General features: G+C 42.5%; 1 long non-coding RNA gene across 1 annotated transcript; it reads left to right on the top strand.

Annotated features, from left to right (window-relative positions):
* Nucleotides 1–6,727: 6,727 nt before the first annotated feature.
* On the top strand, nt 6,728–22,735 carry LOC126455482 (uncharacterized). The gene is made up of 2 exons (XR_007585327.1): nt 6,728–7,204; nt 22,471–22,735. It is a non-coding gene; the product is annotated as an uncharacterized LOC126455482 (long non-coding RNA).
* Nucleotides 22,736–26,083: the final 3,348 nt, after the last annotated feature.

A 26,083-nucleotide genomic window follows, 5' to 3' on the forward strand; every position in this document is an offset into this window, starting at 1 on the left:
ATTGTTGTTTGGGCATCAAAACAACTGACGACGACAAAAGTAAAGATATGAAATATACACTGGCAATAGTAAGGAAAGCTCTTTAGAAAAGAGAAATACGTTGATATCGAATACAAATTTAAACACTAGGAAATTATTTCTGAAAGTATTTGTCTGAAGCCTTAGCGTTATGTAGAAGCAAGGGAGCAATAAAATGCGTTTTGGTTCAAAATGGTTCAAATGGCTCTGAGCACTACGGGACTTAACTGCTGAGGTCATCAGTCCCCTAGAACTTAGTACTACTTAAACCTAACTAACCTAAGGACATCACACACATCCATGCCCGAAGCAGGATTCGAACCTGCGACCGTAGCGGTCGCACGGTTCCAGACTGTAGCACCTAGAAACGCTCGCCCACCCCGACCGGCAATGCGTTTTAAATGCGAGTACATGCGTTGGTAAGTTAGTTCGAAAGTCTTAAATTCCATCGACCATGTTTGCAACAGCTTTACGAAATAACACTCTCAGTGACAATATAGCCTCATGCTGATCACTTACGCTGCTAGTTTTAAATTATATTTACATTATGACTAAAATGTGCATAAACGGGTAAAGTGAACTGATAAATAGTATGCATGCGCTACCGAGTGCCCCTCTTCGACACACACACACACACACACACACTGACAGAGAGAGTTGGTAAGGTCTGTGTGGGAGACAGTGTTAGAGCGAATTTGGTTTTCAAAGAGCATATTTCTTTTCTAGGGTCGTGGAATGGGTCGCATGGGAGGGGCGAGGGATGGGGAGACGACTGCTGTTATCCTTCTCTGCACTTCAGTAGGTACGGTACGCACTTAGTGCGGAAAGGCGAAAAACTACAGAGCAGACGAGAAGATACAGATCGATATTGGCCAACCGCAGCATATCGGTTGCTTACACTACGCAACAAAATTAAAGGATCACTTTTTCTAAACCCCTTAACTGTCTCGATTGCGACGCCTAAGTCCGAAATTTGGCTCAAAAGTCCCTACAGCCTTTCTCTGTAATATTTCAAAAGGATGACGCCCTGTGATGTCGTCCTCTGGCTCGAAAACACTTCAAACAGCAAGACCGTAGCACATGCGAAAAAGGCCACAGTTCAGAAGTTCATGTGAGGTTAAGGTGATTTAATTATGTCACATTGACATAAATTTCACCACAAATCTGGCCAGCACCACACTGATGATTCACACGATGAAAAGGTTGCCAGAGCCCATGTTTCACAGAACCGTGACACTCAGCGTTGAAATCATGAGGTTACTTTGGGGTGACCTAGGAAAATATTCCAGACAGACCGTCACTCAGATTCGACACGAAAAGCCATCAATGACACCACCCCTTTCTCTGTGGCGTTGATTCCCACACGTTTCGCTTCTGAAAACGACAGTTCGCAGTGCGATGAGTAAAATGGAGATGTTCTAAACAACCTTTGACACTGTTGGCGTCCTCGTACGTTTCCACCCTTCTCTACGGACTTTGTAGGGTTGTATCTCCATTGAAGGTGATCGCACCACTTCGGAGTGTGGCAAGACCACTATTGTTGCTCTAGTGTTCGGGTGTTCTCTCTTAGGGGCTTTCAAAAACGTTCGACGAAATATGAACGTGATCCGAAACAGCAAATGGTACCTATGGTTTTTCAGCCCTCTTGTTTTCCACCATCCTGTGGCGTGACCACATGTGAATGGAACATTAACATGTGTGAGAACAAAACAGCAAAGGGTGCCTCTAAGAGCCGCCAGTTCGCCAACACTCTCCTTGCATCCAGGCAAACTTTGTTGGGCACGTTACAAATGTACTTGTCAGAAACTTCGACACCAGTTCATCCTCGGGGCTGCTCTAGGGCCTGAAAGTAGGCAAACCCTACCCAATAAGTATGGAAGGGATTGCCTAACCCTCAGGCGTTAGAGCAGCCGCCAGGCCGATTTGGTGTCGAAATTTCTGAAGGAGCACGTCTAACGGGCGCAGCAAAGGTGCGTAGGTTGTACCGAGAGTGTTGCCGAACTGGAGAGTCTTAGAGAGACCCTTTGTCATTTAATTTACATATGTGTTAACATTACACTCCCATTTGATACCGCCACAAGATGGCGGAAAACAGGAGGGTTGAAAAAGCATAATACCTTTTGCTGCAAAACGTACACGACACAACATCCTCAGTCGTACTGTACTCTAAAGCAGTGCGATCACTTTCAATGAGAATATAGCCCCACAATGTCCTTATAAGAGAGATGAAACATCCGAGGGTGCTAGCAGTTTCATAGGATGTCAATCATAACTTCCCGTTGCTCATAGCATTGCGAACTGTCGTCTCCGACCGCGAAATATGTGAGAATCAACACCTAGGGAAAGGTGGTTTTGTTGACGCCACACCCTGAACGTCGGTGGGTCTGGAATGTTTTCCCCAGCGTCCGATAAGAAAAACGCGAGATATCTACGCGGGTAGTCGTGGTTCTGTCGCCCATCGCAGAGGCATTAAAAGAAGGGGTGACATTTGGGTAACAGGGTCTGTGACGACCTTATCATTATGTGACACATCAACGGTGATGGTAGGTGGAATTGAGATGAAATTTGGTGAAAATGTGACACCATTAACCCATCCTACAGCACACACAAAGTTACAGGCTGTGGCCTTTTTTTCACATGTTCCGACACCTTGCTGTCTGAAGCGTCGCCGAGCCCGAGAGTGACGTTGCAGTGCGAAGCGGTTTTGCACCATTACAGAGGAGGGTCAACCGATGGAAAAAAGTTGGGAGTATAACAAAAGGGTGATAATGGTTTTTATGTCTATAAAAAAGGCATATGACTCAGTTAATAAGGAAAGACTCTGGAAAGAAATGAAGAAGATAGATGTAGAAGATGGATACATTAATGTAATAAAGACAATGTACAGAGGACCCAATTGTAAAATTAGTACACCATTGGGGAACTCTGAGTACTTCGAAATAAGACAAGGACTTAAGCAAGGAAGTATTCTATCTCCTGCACTTTTTAATGTTATGATGCAGGGAATGAATAGGGCAGTTAAAGATGTAGTAAAAGAAAAAGACAAAAAGATGATTTTTGCAGATAATATGGTCGTATGGGGTGATAAAGAGGTAGATGTACAGTTACAACCTGATGCGTGGAAGGAAATAATGAAAAGGTATGGATTAAAAATAAATAAAGATAAGAGTGGAGTAATGGTATTTGGAAGAGAACAAGGGATCAACGGAAATATTACCTTGAATGGAGAACCCCTCAAAGTGGCAGAAAGTTTCACTTATTTAGGGAGTGAAATATCTAGGGATGGAAGAATAACTAACTAAATTAATAGGAGGTTACAGAAGGGAGGCAATTTCTACCAAACAATAAAACACCTGATTTGGAATAAGGGAGTTTCAGAAGAAGCAAAACTCTTTATGTATAAGAATTGTTACTTCCGTATTATCACCTGTGGTGGAGAAACATGGACAATGACATAAAGGGACTGGAGCAGACTGCAAGCAGGGGAAATGAGATTTCTCAGAGCAGTTAAGGGAAGAACAAGAATGGACAGAGTAAGGAATGTAGAGATTAGAAAGGACCTTAAACAGGAAAGTATGAGAGAAGAAATTGAAAAACAAGAGATTAAGATGGTATGGGCATGTTAAGAAGATGCATGGGCAGAGTCTCCTCAAAATTATGGAGAACCAAAGATGGATGGGAAAAGACCTGGAGGGCGCCCGAGAACACGGTGGAAAATGGGAGTGAGAATATCTGTGGAACGGAGAGGTGTGACCTGGCAGCAAGTGGAGGAAGAAAAGTGGTGGGAGGACCGAGCCAAATGCAGAGGACTCGTCAGCAGCCAGACCCGGCAGTAGTTGGAGCGGGATCCGGATATAGATACACCGAGGAGGGTTGTAGGCACTTTTGTGCTCTATTTGAAACTTATACGTCGTAACAGGAGGCTGTTACAGGGTTTCGAAAAAGTGATCCTTTACTTCTGTTGTGAAGTGTACTGCGCTTCGTTATTCCTTTTTGCACTCTTGTGTTTCTGAATGTTCGATTAGTATGTGGTGTCTTTTTTCTCCTAATTTCGATACCGCCCTTTCACTTATTCATGAATTTTCCTCTGCTTTTCCTATGATCGCTGTGTGTGCATTTTCCCTAGCCACGCAATAATGCGCAAGATAAATGATTTACTTATAATTAGGCTAATTCAAAACGATCAAAACACGACATGCTTGGTGCCTAGGAGACATTACGGCCTCATGCTGTGGTTTCAACAGGCACTTCCCAGAAGGCGTCCGCTAGCCCGCAGCGGCTGTGTGGGCCTTCGGTCGTTATATAAGGCGGCTAATCAGCGGCAGCGAGCAGTAGCTACACAAACACGCCAGCGCACAGTTCGGACAACATGGTAAGGTAGCGCCCCAAGCAGGTAGATTAAGCACGCCCAACAGCATTCGCGTCACTCTGCACGGCAGGGAACAAGGACACTTCCGTCAGTTCTCCCCTGTGTCAACTTCATTCAAATTTCAGTGTAGTACTATTGACGTTGAACCTTAGAAATGTAAGTTATTTCTCGATTTGTGACTGAAACCGTTCAGCTTCATAGAAATGTTACACTTGTTTTCAGATGGTCTGTGCCAGTTGTGTTTGAACAACATACACTGAGACGACAAAAGTTACGGGATAGCGAAATGCATATATCCTGATCGAGTGCCAAAAATACCAAACTTCAGGCATTACATCTCATCACAGACAACGCACTGGCCAACGGCCTTCACTTAACGACCGAGAGCAGCCACGTTTGTCTAGAGTTGTCAGTGTTAAAAGACAAGCAACCCTGCGTGAAATAACCCCAGAAATCAATGAGGGACGTATGACGAACGTATCCATTAGGACAGTGCGGAGAAATTTGGCGTTAATGATCTATGGCAGCGGACAACCGACGCGAGTGCCTATCCTAACAGCACGACATGGTCTGCAGCGTCTCTCCTGGGCTCGTGACCATATCGGTTGGACCCTATGCGACTGGAAAACCGTGACCTGGTCAGATAAGTCGCGATTTTAGTCGGTAAGAGATGACAGTGCGGTTCGAGCGTGGCGCAGACCCCCACGAATCCATGGACCCAAGTTGTCAACAAGGCACTGTGCAAGCTGGTGGTCGTTCCGTAATGGCGTGGGCTGTGCTTATATGCAGTGGACTAGGTCATCTCTTCCAAATCAACCGAACATTGACTTGAAATGATTATGTTCGGTTACCTGGTGACCATTTGCGGCCTTTCGTGGCTTCTTGTTCGCATACATGTCACCACGCCACAATTGTTTGCGGTTGGTTTGAAGAACAGTCTGGATCATTACTGTGAATGATTTGGATACTGAGATCGCCTGATATTAACACCTTCGAACATTTATGGGGGTCTGCCAGCCGAGGTGACCGAGCGGTTCTAGGCGCTTCAGTACGGAACCGCGCTGCTGCTACGGTCGCAGGTTCGAATCCTGCCTCGGGCATGGATGTGTGTGATTTCCTTAGGTTAGTTAGGTTTAAGTAGTTCTAAGTTCTAGGGGACTGCTGACCTCAGATGTTAAGTCCCATAGTGCTCAGAGCCGTTTATGGGGTCTAATTGAGAAGTCAGCTGGTGCACAACATCCTTCACTGGCAAATCTTTCGCAATTACGAACGGGTGTACAGGCAGCATGACTCAGTTTTTCGGCACGGCATTTCCAACGACTCGTTAAGTCCATGCCTGGTCGAGTTGCTGCCGGACAAAAGGAGGTCCGACACGATGTTAGTAGGTATCCCATGACTTTTGTTGCCTCAGTGTAGTCAAGATTTCGCATGGATACACATCGTAAACCATGCAGAACCGTATAGAAACGGCATACATACTTACGTGCCTTCTGCAACCTAGTGCTTTCTTAGGAGTAGATCTACTTCGTTGCTCCGTGCAGTAATCTGACCGAGGTTGCCCGTGCATTCTCGAGTATCGATATTTAGCAGATGAATACTACTGGAAACATGAAAGATACAAGAATTTTCTGCATTACAGATGTAGTTCTATTTTTTCTGGGAAAATCATAACTTTAGGTTAATAAAACCCTGTTTTTATTAGTGTGGTCTTCAATCCTAAGACTGGTTTGAGGCAGCTCTCTACCCCACTCTATCCTGCGCAAGCTTCTTCACCACCGTATAACTACTGCATCCTACAACTATTTGAACATGTTTACTATAACCAATCCTTGCTCTCCCTTTACAGTTTTTGCACCCACACTTCCCCGATTTCCAAACTTACCATTCCTGAAGAGGTGTCCCATCATCAGATCCCTTCTATTAATCAGTTTGTACCACAATTTTTCCTCCGTTCAGTTCAAGACCTCTTTATTAGTTACTCTATCTACACACCTGATCGTCAGCATTCTTCCGTAATACTAAATTTCAAAAGCTTATATTCTCTTCTTGTTTAAACTCTTTATTGTCCATGTTTCACTTACGTACAAGGCTATACTTCCTAACAATTCAATTTTTCTTCAGAAATTCTTTTCCTACTATTGCCAATCTGCAGTTTACGTCTTCTCCACACCGGCTACAATCAATTATTTTGCTGCCCAAACAACAGAACTCAACTACTACCTCTAGTGTCATTTCCCTATCTACTTCCCTCAGCATTGCCTGATTTAATACGACTACTATTCATTACCCTTGTTTCACTTTTGTTTATATTCATTTTAAAACATATCGTAGAAATAATCATGTAATTTTTTCGTGTTCCCAGGACAATTCTAGACAATAACGACATTTGTCTTGGAACTAACTCCTCAACTCTTCTGAAAACTGGCCTGGAATTGTTTATTTAAGCGATAATATTGTATCTTTTGATATTGGCCTGCATCTACGCTTCAGAACTATTAATAAACTATTCTACGCGTGGGGTGAGACGAAGAATACACCGACTTTTAGTAACTGTATGATGTCTTCAGTATCATGTTCTTCACATTTAACATGGAGTTTACTATTGTCAGTTGTCTTTGCAGGTACCCCTGAGATCAATAACTGCATTGATCGCCTTGGCCGTTGTGGTGTCCTGCGTTATCGCTATAGATATCGACTGCAAAACGATCAAAATAAAATGTATAGCTATTGACCCGGTCAAATGCAAGGAGGACGGTGGGATCTTCATTCCTAATGGTGGTTTATGTGGCTACTGCGACAGCTGCCGTAAATACGTGGGTGAGTATCCGCACGTTGTGCGTGCTTTTCTCTCTACTGTTTTGCTGTTTTGGCGTTCATATGCACTATTCAGTTATGTGCGGGATTCAGTGTCGGTTCTTTAGCGACGTTCGCCACACTTGTTTCGGTTCACCCACCAACGGTGAGCCAGTAAAACTTGTTAAATATCCTCTTATATGCATACACTAGTTGATGTCGCCCCGACATTCTTTTCATTGTTATATGTATCATTCAAAAACAATATCTGTAGTAATTTCATATGAGAAATGAAGTACAGACACACCTAATTTGAAATGAAAGGAACATTACAAAAATGTTATGCATAGAGACAGCAAACAGACAGATGGTAGATTTTGAGACTATTTTTGTAGTAACCACAACCAACAGCGGGAACGCCTTGGGCCGCGGATCGGAGCCGCCAGGCGGGGAAGCCGCCGGCGGTGGAGCACGCACCACCGGGTAAACACAGGACGAGTCGGACGACAGACCAACGACAACTGACAACAACCGACCACGACCGACTATGAGCGACACAACAAGGAGGAGATTAACAACGGAGGCTTGTAGAAACCACAACACCAAATACCAAACGTAAATCCGCTCGGAACCAGAGCCAGGCAAATGTCAACAACGAGCAACGCCCAGAACGCAGTACCGCCGAGATACAAACGAAATCCAGAGCGAGTACCAGACTGGCTGGACTAGGTTTTTTTTTCCTTTATTGTGATTTCATTCCCCTGCCCCATATGGGCAGGGGAGGGCTGTCAGCAGCACAATCCGCCGCTCTTCAGCCGAGTGACATGACAACTAAAACAAGAATAAAATAATACATACATAAGGAGGTAAAAAAGGGGAACATAAAACAAAGTAAGGGGAGAAAATGGAGGTAAAAATACACTGACATGTAGACGGTCATTGGGGACAGTTAAAAAAAGTCACCAGAAAGTTAAAAAACACAGTTGGCGATTCTTAAAACACAGAGAAGACACTGGATGCGCATGCACAGGTTAAAAGTTGGCCACAGTATTAAAAAACACTCCGAAACAACACACTTAAAACTACCAGGTGGGACCTGCCAAGGGAAAGGTCAGAGAGGATGGAAAAGGAGGGGAGAGCATGGGGCAGCTGGGGAAGCGGCGGGATGAAGAGAGGAGGGGCAACCGTGGGTTCACGAAGAGGCAGGAGACACATGGGGCGGGAGAGGAAAAGGGAAGACAGGGCAGGAGGGAGCGCAGAGACACTGAAAGAAGGCACAAGAGATGGAGGGGGAGTAGGAGGGGAAATCCGCTCAGAAGGAGGGAGGGGGAGGAGAGGGAGCCCTGAGGAGGAGGCAGGAAGAGGGGGTTGGACTAGGGCAGAGCAGGTCCCTATATACGAAACCGGAGGGAGCGGCTATTGGCCGCTGTCTGCACGTGGCTTAGCGGTGGCGCCCTCGCTGCGCGAGAGCCGCTGCGCGGAATAGTCGCTATGGGCTGACTACGACCATTTGTTCTGCCGCGTGTTCGACTTCCATGGCGGAAGGTACTAGATTTTTTTTTGTAATTCTTCTCCTATTTTTATCATTTTTATTTCATTCATTCCCCATTTTTTGTCAATTTTGTGTTATTTTTGACGGCTTTCAGTTACCATACGCTTTCAAAGTTTTTCAAAAGGAAGCATTGCCATGACTTTAAAGTTCGCTTCTGTCATATCATCCCACCGACGTATCTACACTTTTCTAAAGTGTAAAAGCAGCTGCCTTGAGTCTGTATCTGAAAATTGCCGGAAATCTGCCTTCAGCACAACAGCAGACGTGTGCTGCTACGTTGGAAAGTTTCTTTTCCACTAAATTGTGAAGGGATTTGCATCCCTTTAAAATATCTGCACTACTCAGACCTGTCATTCCAACAATACATAGTATCGATAGAGAACAGCGTCATTTCCTACGGTTCAGACAAGAAATTCTGGCTGTGAACATTGACTGGTTTCTACCTGTGGCCATGGTAGTCCGCAGCCTATACTGTGCAACACAATTAAAGTGTGACTTTTTCAAAAAACTCCATAACTGTCTCCCATTGCGACACAGAAACTTGACTTTTGGCTCAAAGATGCCACACCCTTCCTGTGTAATGGAGCAAAAGCTTAGCACCCTGAGACGTCATCCTCGAGCACGGCGAAGGTGTCGACGAATCCGAAGAAAACGCCAGAGCTCAGAATTTCGTGTGCGCTGTAAGGTGGGTTAATAATGTCATATTGGCATCAAATAATTCTATCCACCGCCACCGTGGACGGGTCACACGATGGGAAGGTCGTCACACCGCCTCTTACCCACATTTAACTCCTTACTTTGACGACTCTGTGATGGAAGTCATAACCGCGACGCCCAGCGCTGAAATCTCGCTGTTTTCTTTTTGTTGGCTGAGGAAAACATTTCAGACACACCAACGCTCAGTACCGATACGAAAAGGACACAGGGGGCTCATAAAGGGATTGGTTGCCACGTATTTCGCAGTCGACAACGACAACTCGCAATGCGATGAGCAACGGACGACTTTCTTAACAACTTTTGATACTGCTGACACACCCCGGACAACTTAACACTTGTCTAAGAACATCGAAGTCCTGCAACCCCTCTGAACGTTATCACATTCTTTTGGAGTGTAATGCGAAGGCAGTTTTTGCTGTGGTGTACAGGTTGGAACCATTAGGGACATTCAAAACCATTCGACGAAATCTGAACGTGATCCGAAGCAGCAAATGATGTTTATGCCTTTTCAGCCCCCCTGCTTTGCGCCCTCCTGTGGCGTGCTCACAGAGGGGCGCGACATTGACACATGAGTAAATAAATCGGCTAAGGATCCCTCTATGATCCCTCAATTTGGTTACTCCCTCAGTGCCATCAGCACACCGTTGTTGAGCACTTTAAAAATGTACCTGTAGATAAATGGCCAGTCACTGATTCTTGTCTCCCAGTGTGACAGGCATCCCTTTCGACACCCCAGCTAGCCACATGCAAAGTTTAAGGGGTCTCCAAATCGATGCCTGTGACTCTGATCCCTAGGAATCAATGACTAGCTGTCTGTGTACAGGAGCATTTCTAAAGTTCCCAACAAATGTGCGCATGCGGTACCGAGGATGCTGCCAGACTAGGTTCCTGTTTATTCATGAGTGTGTCAATGTCGCAGCCTCATACATCACGCCACAAGAGGATATGAGACAGGATGGCTGACGAATACGTACAAAATGGTTCAAATGGCTCTGAGCACTATGGGACTTAACATCTGAGGTCATCAGTCCCCTAGAACTTAGAACTACTTAAACCTAACTAACCTAAGGACATCACACACATCCATGCCCGAGGCAGGATTCGAACCTGCGACCGTAGCGGTCGCGCGGTTCCAAACTGGAGCCCCTAGAACCGCTCGGCCACACCGGCCAGTTAAATACGTATACCTTTTCTGCTTTGGATCACGTTCAGATTTCGTCCAATGGTTTTTAATTGTCCCTAGTCCTCCTTTCCGCATAACAAAGCGAAAACTGCGGTCGCACTGCACTCCAGAGGAGGATGATCGAGTTCCGTGGGGTTGCAGGCCCACGATGTTCCGAGACGTGGGTCATTCATCGGTGTGGGGGCGAGGGGGAAGGTGGCGTGTCTGCAGAGTCGAAGAAAGTCAAGAACACTATCGTGATGTGCATCGCACTGCAAACTGACGTTTTTTACGGTGAAATGTGTGGCAATCTACGCCCCAAGGGAAGGAGTGGCGTTACTGATGCTCTTTATGCCACCACCTGACGCCGTTCCGTGGCGATACTGGTCAGCCATGTGTCTGAAATGTTTTCCTCTGCCACGATAAGAAAACCACGTGATTTCAACGGTGGCTGTCGCGGTTCTGACATCCATCAGATAGGCGTCAAAGAAAAGCGTGAAATGTGGGTAAGACGTAGTGTAAATACTTTCACATCGTGTGATACGTCCACGGTGGCGTTGGGCAGGTGAAATTTGATGCTAATGTGACAACAGCTGCTAGCACAGCGAAGACCAATGTGTATGTGACTCGAAGTTACGGCCTTCTCGAGAGCTAAAAGAAGAGTGAAAACTGCTACATCACACCGCGCTTCTCGCTGAATGCTGAAGATCCGATGGGTAGATTACGTAACTAATGGAGACAGAATGAAAAGGCTGACAGGACACATCCTGACGCACTATGAAATGGCTAATTTGGTAATAGAGGACAGTTGGACGGTGAAAAATTGTAGATGGAGACTTCACTTTAGTGCAATAAAAAGTTTCGAATGGATGCAAGAGGAGACACTTGGTTTATCCTTCCCCCCCCCCCTCCCTTTCGTCCTGGAATAGAAAGTTTTTATTCATTACAGAGTGTCATGCACTTCTAGGAGTGATTTCCCGTGATTCTGCTAGACCTCTCGTTTAGACACTTGTTGTATTACGCGGCTGAGATTATTATGACTTTAGCAACTGCTATATCGTTTATATCAAAAATTGTAATTTTACAGTCTTGCCCCACCTCCCCCCACCACTCTTCCGGTCGTTGTCAGCTTCCATGACCAGAGCCGCTACTTTTCAGTCAAGTAGCTTCTCAATTGACTTCGCAAGAGCTGAGTACACCCCGCTTGCCAACAGCGCTCAGAAGACGTGGACGGTCACCCATCCAAGTGCTTAACTTTGGTGATCTGACGGAAGCCAGTGTTACCACTGAGTCGAGGCCGTTGGAATAATTACAAAGGTTAGATCTTCTGTATCCTCTGACATGTTGTTTACCATGTATTAATGTTTACATGCAACTGATTATGAGGCTACAAGTCACGAAACCGATAGTGCCTTAATAAATTGGTTCAAAATATAGCTGTTTGCGGAGTTCTTGATAAAAAAAAAAGCTGTCTAACTAAACTGCATAGGAAAAGGGCCATACATTGACGGAAAAGAATCACAGCTCTAAGAAGGAGTTGTGTAACATAGACTAAAGTCGCTAGTGTAGTTCTACATCTGAAAGATGACGACTATTCAAATTTCGCGGTAGTCGCATACGAGTGGCGCTAGTAGCGCCAGTATGAGGATGCAAGTCAGGTTTGCTTTAAATACACTCTGTAACGGTCGAGACCGTTAGTTACCTTTGAGCATGGACGTGGTGTGGTGCTGTTGGTCAAGAAAGCCTTTAATGTGATAAAGACGCCATTATCAACCCTTACTGAGTTTGAATGAGGTCATGAAATAGGGATAGGTGAAGCAGGATGTTCCTTCTGCGATACTGCAGAAGGACCTGGCAGGAATATAGTCACTCTACACGACAGCTGGCAGTGGTACTCACTAAAATATAGGGTCGCAAGAAAAGCGGGCTCCACACGGCCACATGGCACTACCGAGAGGGAAGACTGTCATGTTTGGCATAAGACTCTGGCACAGCGTGCTGCATCTGCAGCAGCGCTTTGAGATGCAGCTGGCACCACAATGACACAACGATCTGTTACAAAGTGGTTACTTCAAGGACGGCTTCGAGCCAGAACCCTGTACCATGCATTCCGCTGAACGCAAACCGCCACTATTTGTGATTTCAGTGGAGTCAAGCAAGGGTTCATTGGAGGGTAGGGTGGAGGTCTGTCGTGTTTTCTGATAAAAGGTGGTTCTGCCTCGATGCCAGTGAAGGCCTGCAACCAACCTGTATGCGTGCCACATACACTGGACCTACATATGAATTAATGGTCTAGGGTGCGATATCGTAAGACAAAGGATCACTCTCGAAGTTATCCCACGCACCCTAACTGCAAATTTGTATGTCAATCTGATGATTCGTGCTGTATTCATAAACAGCATTCCAGGAGGTTTTTCAACAGGATACCGCTCTCCCACGCACTGCTGTTGTAACCCAACATGCTTTACAGAGTGTCGACATGTTGCCTTGGCCTACTCAATCACCAGATCTGTCTCCAATCGAGTACGTATGGGACATCATCAGACGTCAATTGCAGCCTCATGCAAAAACAGCGTTCGACGCCATTTATTCACAGACCAAGTGCAACAGGCATCGAACTCCATCCCTAAACTTACATTCGGCACCTGTACAACACAACTCATGCACGTTCGCATGCTTGCGTTCAACATTATGGCGGTTTCACGGGTTTTTAATGTGCCATCATTTCACATTTGCAATGGCTTATCTCGCTCGTAGGGTAATTTATTATACAGGGTTTGTATAAAAAGTAATGAGACTGAGCTTGTGAATCAGAATTTATTGTAGATATCGCTGCAACCACTTAGAACTCTTCAATCTATGACCCTTGAGAGTCAACAACCCGCTGCATGCGAGATTTCCGTTCTTCAAATGCTGCCGCAAACTCTGAATCCGGGATGGCCTTCAAAGTCTTCATCGTGGCGGCTTGGATCTTCTCCAGGGTCCCATGACGGTGTCCTTTCAGGGAAGTTTTAGTTTCGAGAACAAAAAAAAGTCTGGCGGGACCATATCAGAACTGTACGGGAGCTGGGGAATCGTTGGAATCCAGATCCACCATGAAGCAGGTGTGACTCGGTGCATTGTCACGATGCAGCTTCCAATCATTGGCCATGGTTGGCCTCACGCAATGGACCCTGGCTCTCAGTCTCTTGAGTTCGCAATAAAAAACACCTCTGACAGTTTGGCCTTGGGGCACAAACTCACGACGAACCACGCCCCTGACGTCGAAAAACACAATCAGCATGGCTTTAACCTTTGATTTGCTCATGCAAGACTTTTTTGGACATGGGGATGCTGTGGTGTGCCATTCGGCACTCATGCGCTTTGTCTCCGGGTCATACTGAAACACCTAGGTTTTGTCTCCAGTAATAACGTTACCTAAAAATTGTGGATCAGCTTCAGGGCTCTGGAGACTGTCTTGGCAGGCGTCCATACGTGCTTGCCTTTGAACAGCTGACAATATCCTTGGAACCATCTTGGCGCAAATTTTCCTTATCGACAATTCTTTGGTGATGATGTTGTACACTGTCATTTTATCAAGTCAGAGATCATCTGCTACCATCCTGACACTCATCCGACGGTCAGTGTTCAATAAACCGCGCACACGGTCGATATTTTCGTCAGTTTTGCTGGTTGACGGGTATCCGGAGCGGTTCACATCCTCAACGCTGTCCCGACCCTCTTTAAAGCTCTTCGCCCACCTGGAAACCTGGGATTTTGACGGGTAATCATCGCAGTAGTCTTGCCGACACATATCCAACGTTTCCGTACCCGATCCTCCTAGTTTCACACAACACTGGGATGGCTTAAAATTGCTCGATCGTTTGCTGCGTGTTGCGCCACGATCGACGCCATTTCTCTACATTAATTATTTGTTGTTGTTGCGATTTTCCGTTAGTGTATTTAAGATCTAGCTACTTCCTGCCTTGAGCCACTCAAACGATAGAGGGCTTATGCACGAAAGAGATGATCAACGAACTTCAGTATCAGATGTACAGAAGAGGCATTCTGTATCAGGATATGGCTTACTGTTGAAGTTCCAATAGCATACGTTCCTATAACAGTCAACAAATGTATTGCTCTCTCTCCTTGGCACGTCGTCCCCAAAAGACCATTAATATGAAAGTACAATGATTCGAGGCCACACAGAGGCTTACCTGCAATCGTCCTTCCCGCGAACCATTCGCGACTGGAACAGGAGAGGGGAGAAGTGATATTGGTACACAAAACACCCTCCGCCAGACACCGCAAGGTGGTGTGCGGAGTATAGATGTAGGCGTATAAGTGAATTTTATGATCACAATTACTGCTTGGTAGTTCACTGATATTACCTTGTACTTTTTTGCCCAGGAACTTGAAACATACAGAACCAAAACACTCAAGTCAAACATGACATCACAAGTAGCTAGCAGTCTCGGAATCTCCACATTCATATCGTCTAAGCTGTAAGGCACGCAACGAACAAAAGCGTTTTGCTGATGGGAATTCTTAAAAGTGTATGTAATAATTGTAGTAGTATTTGGCTTTAACTGGCATTCCTGCTGAAGGCGGAGAGGTTTGAGGCTTCATACCTTAAATTAAATGCAGGTTACAAAGTACTCACAACACCTTGTGCATAATCAAATCTGTCGATATAAATTAATCAACGGTAGGGTATCATAAATACATTATCAAAGCTTCGATTCAGTTGATAATTATTCTGTCTCAGAACATAACCACTGATACAGCGGAGAATACAATTGCCCGTGCGTGAAATTTGTGGCATATTGGGCCAAAAAAAAAGGACAAGAACTTCATCATGCACTGGAAAATGCTGGAAATATTTTACTAAATGAGAGTGTGATGAATTCTAATAGCCTGTTATTCGAATGGATCAATAAAAGGCCGATTCTGCACCATGTGTCTCAGTCTCACTGAACAATGAATGTTAAGTCTGAACATACGTAAATGCACATTATAGACAGAAAATGCTGCAAACAGTATTACGCCAAGTAGAGCGACGCTAGCCACAATCTCACCATACATTTGTGACTCATTGTATGAGACTGACCATCAAAAATCAGCTTCAAAACGAGTTAGTACATCATTCTGCCCAATTTTCTTCGTCCGCTAAAAGAACTTGTTTAAGAGAAAATAGTGTCAAATTTAATTTTTTTTTTTGTATACTTGCTGTAATGTCGTTCTTGTCACACAACTGAATATTAGCGTCCCAGCGGCGCTTCTTCTTGAAAAAACTTGTTCTTTAGCTGAAGTTCCGATAACCGCGACATAACCCGAAATTTTGAGTGACATAAACACAAAAAATTCTATACAAGTTTTCTTGATAGTGCAAATTTCGTTTAAAAAAGACTGCAGCTAGTTTCATCAGTGTCTATTGTCGCAATAAAAGTGTAATTAAACGTTTCTAAATCGTATTTAATTAACACATTTCGTATTGTTTACTAGTTAGATAGACGAGATCTAGGCCTAAGTTTTCCGAGTTATAAACGTATAAAAACCTGACCAAGCACGCCTGATAACGTAAATTCTCTAAAAGCAAATTAATTACAAATGCTTCAAATGGCTCTGAGCACTATGGGACTCAACTGCTGTGGTTATAAGTCCCCTAGAACTTAGAACTACTTAAACCTAACTAACCTAAGGACATCACACACATCCATGCCCGAGGCAGGATTCGAACCTGCGACCGTAGCGGTCGTGCGGTTCCAGACTGTAGCGCCTTTAACCGCTCGGCCACGCCGGCCGGCTAATTAATTACAAATTCATTCTTCTGTCATTGTATCTCTAAATCAGTACACAAAAAAAACCACAACAAACGCACATAAGACCTTTGTGTCGTTTTTTGTTTACACACAACCAATCTCGCGTCCTTGACAAATTTAAAACATTCTTTAAACTTAATTGTTCTTTCGAAACTGACCATGAGTGAGAAATGTGGGTGCTGTTATAGGGTAGTGAGTAAAAGGATTCAGGAAATATTTTCACAGGAGAGGGGGGGGGGGGGGGGGGATGCAGTGGAGAGAATGTTGGGAAAACAGAAGAGGCTCTCTCCTAAAACTACAGAGTATGCAGTAGGAACATTTTGATGGGGGAACAGGAAGGCAAGTCTGTGCCCTTCAGGCACAGTTGGAGGAAGCAAGGAAGGAACTCATAAGGATCAAGGGAGATAAGGGGGAGGAGGGAGCTTCGGAACTGGCAGCTGGTAGGAGGATAGGAGGAAAGAGAACGCGATTTGACAGTTTTATCATCAACACCAAAAACAGGTATCTACCACTGCCAGAGTTAAGTGGAGAAGAGCCTCAAGTAGAACGAGGAGCAAGAAATGTGCAACACACTTCAACTGAGGCCAAGAAGCCTACGAATGTATAAAGTGTTAGGAAGAAGAAAGTACAGCTGCTAGGTAGTAGCCATAGGCGAAGTGTAGGCCACCAGTTACAAGAAAGTTTAGGGGCAGCGTACCAGGCCACCAGTATCTTCAAGCCAAATGCAGGGCTTAGTCATGTGATAGAGGACCTAGTGTCTTTATGTAAGGGATTTTACAAAACAGGACCATGTAGTGATAGTGGGTGGGGCGGGAAACAGTTCGGACAGGGATGGGGCATATTACATAGGTGGTGATTTGGATTGTTTTGGGGAAGGAGACCAGACAGCGAGGTCATCGGTCTCATCGGATTAGGGAAGTACGGGGAAGGAAATCGGCCGTGCCCTTTTAAAGGAACCATCCCGGCATTAGCCTGGAGCGATTTAGGGAAATCACGGAAAACCTAGATCAGGATGGCCGGACGCGGGGTTGAACCGTCGTCCTCCCGAATGCGAGTCCAGTGTTTAACCACTGCGTACATAGGTAGTGACCTGGACAAGATAGCTTCCCTGACTCATGGCACCAACATACACTTTGTTGAGTTGTTCCGGCGTCGTGATGGACCACACCTTGATGGGGCTGTGAGGCGAATTAATGTGGGGTTAAGGATGGCTCTGAGGACAACCAACTTTGCTCATGTTTCTCTGGTGCCCGTCGGGACTATCGACAGATGGAGTTTCACTAGGCATGGCCTACATCTAAACAGGACGGGGAAGGAAAGATTGGTACAGCTGATTCATGAAAGTATAGGGGGTGGATCTCGGACCACACAGGTCAAAAACCTATTGTCATAGGTAGGAAAAGTAGGTCTTTTTAGGATAAATCCAGACAACAGGTTCCCCTGTATCTCCAACAGTTTAAAAAATAGTGAAACAATCACTCACAAGACAGATTTTATCACCTCAAATATCACATATACCAGATGCCACAAAGAAAAACAAACCATTGGAAAGAGTAACATGGTGCAATTCACAGATTTAACAATCCTCCAGCAAAACATGCAATCAATAAAAAATAAAATACAACTATTAGAAGCTGAGCTCCAATCTTTGAACTGCACAGTAGTTCGTATTACTGAGCACTGGTGTAGAGACACAGAAATCCAAGATGTAGTACTATCATTATATGAAAAGGCAAACTCTTACTGTAGAACTACTTCAAGGGGTGGAGGATCATGCATTCCCTTTCTGAAAGGAACGTAGTTCAAATTAAGACATCAACTCAGTACCGTAAGTGAAGACAAACACTTTGAAATATCAGCTGTTGAATTAACAGGGCTTGATATCACCAAGAAATTTATCATTCTGTGTGTGTATGGATCTCCTAGTGGTAGTGTGGACACTTTTTTCAATAAGTTAACAGAAGTTCTAGATAAAGTCTCAAGTACAAAGGTCAACATAATTCTGTGTGGGGACATTAACATCAACACTAGCATCATAAATGAATCCAGCAGCACCTTCATAAACATGCTTCAAAGTTTTGGCATGTCCCTATTGGTCAATAGTGCAACAAGGGTTACCTCAATGACTTCATTAGTAATTGACCATGTGGCCACAAATATGGTCAGGGAAAAATGTGATGTAGCTGTAAAAGATCTCGGACTACCAGACCATATCTGTCAAATATCAACAGCAAAGTCAGGCATCGAATCATTCCCTAAACTACAAGCCTACAAAAGACATCTATCAGAAATCAAAATAAAACTAGAAAAACAAAGCTGGGATGAAGTGTATAAAGAAACCAATGTGATTATGAAATTCTCTTAATTCTCGAAATTGTTTAAATTGAACTTTGAAAAGTCACTTCCAAAAGTATGCATGTCTGTATCAACATCTCACAAAAAAAACGGAAAACAGCAGTTATTAAGAAGTCCTCCCAAACACTTAAACACCTCAGTTCCATGAAAAAGATTCACAATGATCCAGAATTCTTAAACTTCTATCATAGATACAAAAAGATCTATAGAAAGGTACTGACTGCTGCAAAAAAGTCACTTCATGACAAAATAATATATAATGCAGAGAATAAAAGCAAAGCAGTCTGGGATGTTATAAAAAAGGAAAAGGGGAGAGACAAATAAACGAAGAACAACATACTGCTAAGGGGGGGGGGGTGATAAAGTAATAAATGATCCACAGTACTTAGCAAAGTATGTAAACGAGCATTTTTCAAGTATTGCAGAGAAGTTACAGCAAAAATTCTCCCAAACAAATATAAAACCTGTAAATAATGTTGCACTAAATACAATGATGTTACTTCCAACCACAAAGAATGAACTCAGTAAAACAATCCAAAAATTAAAAAATTAAAAGTCAGTAGGCTTAGATGAAGTACCAATGTGTGTACTGAAAAAATGCATAGGGATTATACAAGGCCCCTTAACAAATATAATAAATGAATCCTTCACATCAGGGACATTTCCAGAGCAGTTAAAACATGCAAGAGTTGTACCTTTGCTTAAGAAAGGTAATGCAGAAGACATAGAAAATTACTGGCCCATTTCTGTGCTGTCAGCATTCTCAAAAACAATAGAAGCAATTATGAAAGGCAGATTAAAGAATTACCTGAATAAATACAATCTTTTAAGCGAATCAGTTTGGTTTCCAAAGTGGCAAAAATACGGAGTTAGCCATAGTGGAATTCACAAAATTTGTACTTCATGCTCTTGATAAAGCTGAGTGTGTCACAGGCATATTTTTTGATCTTTCTAAGGCGTTTGATAGAGTCGATCACAAGAATTTATAAAATAAAATAGAAACACTAGTAATAAGAGGGGTAGCTAGTGACTGATTTCGATCATACCTAACAGATAGCACACAAAGAGCAGAGATAACACATACTTCAAATAGATCTAAACATGTAGTAAAACAATTATCAGAACATAAATACATTAATATAGGGGTTCCACAAGGTAGCATATTAGGACCAATACTGTTCCTGATATACATCAATGACTTCCCCAGTAGTGTTACTCGTGGTGAAAAAATCCCCTTCACTGATGACAGCAATATTATAGTCACTGAGAAAACAAGAGAGCTCCTTACCAAGAAAGCAAATGAAACTCTCAAGGAAGTTTATGATTGGTCAATACGTAATAAAGTGACATTGAACATAAAGAACTAATGCCATGAATTTCAGTTTTAAGAGGAATAATGACAATGTGAAATTAAATTAAATGGCACTTCTATAGACTGTGTAACAAATGCAAAATTTCTGGGAATGAATACTAATTCTCAGTTGAAGTGGTGTGAACACACCAAGGCACTTCGAAACAGAATGTCATCAGCATGTTATGCCCTTAGAATCCTATCATCAGTGTGTAACATGCAGTGTCTTTTAGTTACATATTATTCATATATACACTCTATTCTTAGCTATGGCATTCTTTTTTGGGGAACAAATGCACAAAACATGAAAACAATTTTTAAACTCCAGAAAAGAGCCATAAGAATAATAACTAAAAACACTAGTTGAGCTCATTGTAAAGATCCATTCAAAACACTGGGGATTTTAACTGCTCCATGTGAATACATTTACCAGTCAGTTGTACACATCAAAAATAACATTGGTCATTACAGCTCTTTCCATGTCCATGCAACAAGAGAGAGACTCAACTTACATTTACCAAGAAAAAAAATACACATAAAACTCAAAACAGCATTTTCTGCCAAGGAATAAAACAGTACAATAAATTACAAAAAGAGATCAAAGAAGTTGCAAAAATACGCTTATTTAAAAAGGCAGCTAAACAGTACCTGTTATGCTATACATTTTATATATTGAAGGATTACTTAGCTAAAGCAGAGTAGGGGTTTGATAAAAAATGTTATGCAAATAAATAATAATAATAATGATTATAAAATATCCAACATTCCACATAACACCCTCACTTTATGTTTTTTTTCCTTCTTTGTTCCCTGTCTAGAAATACTTACCCCCAAGCTATGCATGGCACAATACTAACACCTCTTCCTCTTTCTTGAGTTCAACATCTCACTCATTGTGGAGGGATGCTGACTCAGTTTTTCAGGATAGCAAATGGGAAGTTGTGGTACAGAAAATGGCCCACAGATCACTAGTGTGTGTGTGTGTGTGTGTGTGTGTGTGTGTGTGTGTGTGTGAAGTATTATGAAACAATGTGTGTATAGTGCATGCAGTGACTGTTAGTGAGATGTGAGTGAACAATGTGGCATTACATTATTTAATAAGTTATTTGTATAAAAGGTATTGTATACCTGGAGTAAATCTAATGATTGTCTCTAACTAGAAGTCTGTGAATATGTGTGTATACGATTTAGCTTATTTTAAATTGATCTAAATTTCTTAATACTTTGACATGTCCTATATCCTTCAAAAAAGAGATCTACAGATGAATAAAGCTACTACTACTCGCCTGTAGCTGAGCTTTAGCAGGTGACCACCCGGAAACGAGGATAGGAAACGACCAGACAAGACTCCACTAGGCTGAATTGTCTCCATCGAACGAGCATCCACTCATAGAGCATGTGGCTGCCCTCGCTTGTCATTGTCTGTCGCTTCAGCTCGCCGGAGTCTATTGCTTCATATATTCCTTCTCAGGTAGTCAAAGACTATGATACCTTCGGTGACCGAATATCTTTGCAGTATGCTTGCGATCCAGAGCACACGGGAGAAGTATTGTTCTGAAAGTTAACATTGCCACAAGAAACTTACACAGGAAATACGTATATGACGTAACAGTGATACTGAAATGGAGAGTTTCTTGGCTGAAATTCGTGGTCTCCGTAAATACATAGCTTTTGCTGACGAAAGAACGGACGTCTGGCAGTAGCGAAACAGAGGGAAATTTTTGACTAGAAAGTGAGTGAGATAACTTTGAAATCCGAAGTTAAATAATCAAGGAGATTACGGATCGCTACGGTTTTGGCTGTCTCTCTCAAAATGAGCTAGCACAAGCACAATAACAAAATCTGCTGGCTCGCTCTTCCTGTCCCAAAGGGAAAAAGGAGGGGTAGTGGAAGGTTCCAGAAGCTTTGTGAAACGCCTGCAGTACTGTTCGACCAATTAGAAACAGCTGCATTTACTAATATCGCTCTATGGGGTTCATAGAAAGGACAGACATGTGTAAATATTAATGATGTGTTTGTTATATATGAGGAAGTTAGCTAAACGTTATTAAAAAGGACAGAATTATTATTATAAAAAGTCACTGAAATTCAACTTACATCATTGCTTGCATACAAGAATTATTTAGCTACGTCTAGATAATTGTGTAACAGAGGCTACGGAAACGTATTGCAACCGATACTTATTTTGATAAAATTTTGATAGTATTGTCTTCTTTAAGAATAATTCAAGGTTTTGACAAATCTCTGTCCTCACTGGTGATATCAGATATCTCTCTTTCGTAGTGTCTTGCTTGTGTAATATCTGAAAGCTGATCTAAAATAACTGTAGTAATCGTCGTTTTCATATTGCAGGTGAAGGAGAATCTTGTGCGGGCCAAGATGTCTTACAGCCACCAACGCCAACGCCCACTTGTCAAGAACCTCTTGTTTGCGACCCAGACACGAAAACTTGTGTCAAAAGTAAGGTCAATTGTGTAAAAAGTAAGACCCATCCAAAGATATAAGAGTACTCAGTGATTTAAAAAAATTACGTCATGTTAAAAAATGTATCCCATCGCCGATTTACTTTATGTACCTACTGTAAGTACTTTGGAAATAAAATTCAAATTTTTTGTCAGTCTGTTTATCCAGAACATTTCTAAATATGCAAATGTTGTATACCTGTGACATACACTGTTATTGGCTTAATATATTTAACAGCTCTTTTAAGCCTACACCAATCTGCTCTAATGTATCTGTATGTAAAGCAACAATACTTTTAAAGCAGTTATTAACTTCGTCATGCTGCAATTGTTCTTCTGTCAGAAGTCTTGTTCATAGACGGATGCTCTTTTGCTAGGAACTGGATTCAAATAGCTGTTCCACCCTGATGGATTTTTTAAAGATAGTTTTCATCAGATATTTGAGTTGAAGATAGAGAAGATTCTATCAACAAAATCATGGTACTTTCTCCAAATCTTGTCTGGTTCCCTACAGTACCTCATCTCTGAAAATGTCACTCATAACTAGTAACTAAATATCAAGCATGCTGTGAATATAGTAACTGAATGCTACTATTCATTCAGCTTAAATATTCACAATAGCAGAAAACGATTTCGAGGCTATAGTACCTCAACGATGGTTGATTTACACACTTGTAAATAAACCACTATGACAATGCTTTATCAGACAATAATAAATAACAAATAACATTTATTAAGAGTGTTTTACCGAATGGTACTTGACTTCGGTAGAGTTTGATGCGTGGCATTTGATGTCCTGAACCTAATACAATGATATCGGACTTTGATGTCTTTTGGCAGTCTCTGATATTGTAAACATTGCAGATAGTAATGTTTTTTTCGTCATAGCGTATGGTTTCTAAGTTATAAGAAGTGGCAGTTTTATGTGTTATATTTGTCACTGAAAGCGTCTTTGTACACGTAAACACATGGGTGATACATAAATCTTTGGTTAACAAAGGTTGTTTTACGAGCAGATGACGTCACTGCCTCTCAGCTGTGAGCAGGTGTCTGTAGTCGGTGGTCAACTGAGAACAGTGCAGCTGGCAGACATGATGGACCGATAGGAACGCCATCCATCCCGATATATTGGGACCATCACCGTTATGGACCTTCTTGTCCAGTCATCCCGACAAGATCCAATTTTGTAAAATACTGTTACGAGCTTCGCTCAAGTACTGAAGTAACGTCAGCTGTTAGCGCAGCATGTAAATGAAGCCTCACTTAGTTTTTGTTGTGCCTCACAGATGGCGTTGCATGTTGCGTATCCTGTATCGACGACACAAGTACCTTCGTGATCTAGCGCCATCATTTGAGAAAATATTAAGTCTGCTCCAGCAATACAGCGGTGGAACTATTTAAGTACCGTACCTCCAAGCGAAAGAGTCGGGCAGTTTCCATTCGAATAGCGATCCTGTCTAAACGTAATGTGAACAACGATTGCAAGTTAGTAAATGTTTGAAGTGCTTCTGCGTGTATATACGACGTGAAGTGTTTAGTGACGTGTACTTCCATGACTAAAGCGTTATTGTCGACTTTTTATCGTCCAATAAGCTGATCATAGCTTACGGAAATTCCTAAGGATGGACAGAGAAAATGTCACTTTTCGGAGGGTTACACAAAAGAATGATCTTTTTTCAAGAAAGGATTTACAGATCAGGAAGCATTGTGTGAAAATTTTAGCTGTTTCATCTCAGTAACTCACGGACGTAAGGGAGATGTGAGGCATCACTTTTCTACGAAGAATCATACAAACAGGTTCGCAGTAGGATCGACATCAGAGCCTATTTCTTCATTCCAGGGAATTCCTCGTTGGCTCTGCAGAACTAACAACACCTTATAAAGTTGTCAAGCATCATCAGTCCTTCTGTTCTCTTGACTGTGCCGTAAAACTGAATGCCGCAATGTATCCAGATTCCAAAGTCGGCCCGAAGCAGACTACAACCAGGACCAAAGAGCTACAGCGATTGTTAAAAATATTCTCGCACCACACTCGATGTCACAGTGCATAAAACAATTGCAAGAAATTCCATTTTACAGCATGTGCACCGACGCAACGAACCACAAGGCTGAAAAATGTTTTGTTTAGTTGTACAACACTTTGCTGAAACTGACGGAATCCAGTAGAAGCTGTTTAGGTTTGTTTCACTAAGTAACGAAACATTGGAGACAATTGCAAAGCTCTGTCTAGACATCTTAACACAACTACAAATTTCATTAGATCGCTTTTTGTGGAGACAGTACCAGCACCAACTTCGGAGGTCTTCATCGACGCTGCCAGCGGAATGTGTTTCACCAAATTAAAGAATAACTAGGGAAAAATATGGAAGGAATTGGATGCCCTGCCCATATTCTCCACAATATTATATCAAGCGCTGCCGTAGTCTTAAAAGTCGACACTGAAATAATCGTCATGAACATATTTAATTATTTTTCAATTTACTCGGTAAGGACAGGGAAGCAGAAAGAGTTCTGCTTATATGTTGATGTCAACCATCAGGCTCTTCTACCTTACTCACAAACAAGACGGCTGTAGTCAATGCCCGAAGTTGAGAGAATTTTTAAATTAGTCCGATCACTGAACTTTACTTCATGTTTTCGCAGTCAAACTTGACTCTGTTTGAAAAAATATATAGAAAGATTGGAGAAGAATAAAGTCTGGATAGTTGAAATAATAAATATATTAATAGTCAAAGATGTATGTATGAAAAGAAGACTGCCAGTTTTATTGTCATGCGAACCAAGATGAATTTGATCTCGAAATCTGGGGAAGAGACAATGGATTTCTATACCATAAAATTTGATTACTTAGAGAAATTGGCTATATCTTTTAGTAAATATCAAGTATTTGATTGGATCACGCTACATGAAACCCAGATTCGGTGATAATTGAAAACAATGTTACATACCTCACTAAAATCGTGTGAAGATTTCAGGCGGCAATTGTTTTCAGGAATATATCTACCTGAAGAGTTTTTTAGAAACCAGGCGTGACTGGGAAGAATGGAAGTCTAAAAACTCCGTGGAAGAAAGGTAGATTTACTTCCTTAAGCAAATCGAAAATCCTGAACGCAAATGCCAACTGCTAAAATTAAACGAGTATTTGTTTTCTATTCCTGCGCACAGTGCCACTGTGGAAAAAGTATTTTCGCTGATGTCGGCCCAGTGGACTGATGAAAGAAGTCGACTACTGTTAGGGACTGTGAAATCAATCTCACAGTGTTAGTTTAACTACATGGATTTAATTGCACAGACTTTTACAAATACGTAAAAGGGAAAAGAGACTTGCTGAAAAAGGTTACACCTTCCGAAATTCGTGGTGTACCAATTACTTCTGCAGCAACAAGTTCCATGTAATTGTGTTCTAATTAAAAAGTAACTGTATTAAATATTTTTTTTTTACTTTGATTCTACACCCCCATCTCAGAGTGTCCCAAAGAGTTTCCAGCTACATATGGCAACCG

This window comes from Schistocerca serialis, chromosome 2 (assembly GCF_023864345.2).
Source record: "Schistocerca serialis cubense isolate TAMUIC-IGC-003099 chromosome 2, iqSchSeri2.2, whole genome shotgun sequence".
In the NCBI taxonomy this organism is placed as follows: Eukaryota; Metazoa; Arthropoda; class Insecta; order Orthoptera; family Acrididae; genus Schistocerca; species Schistocerca serialis.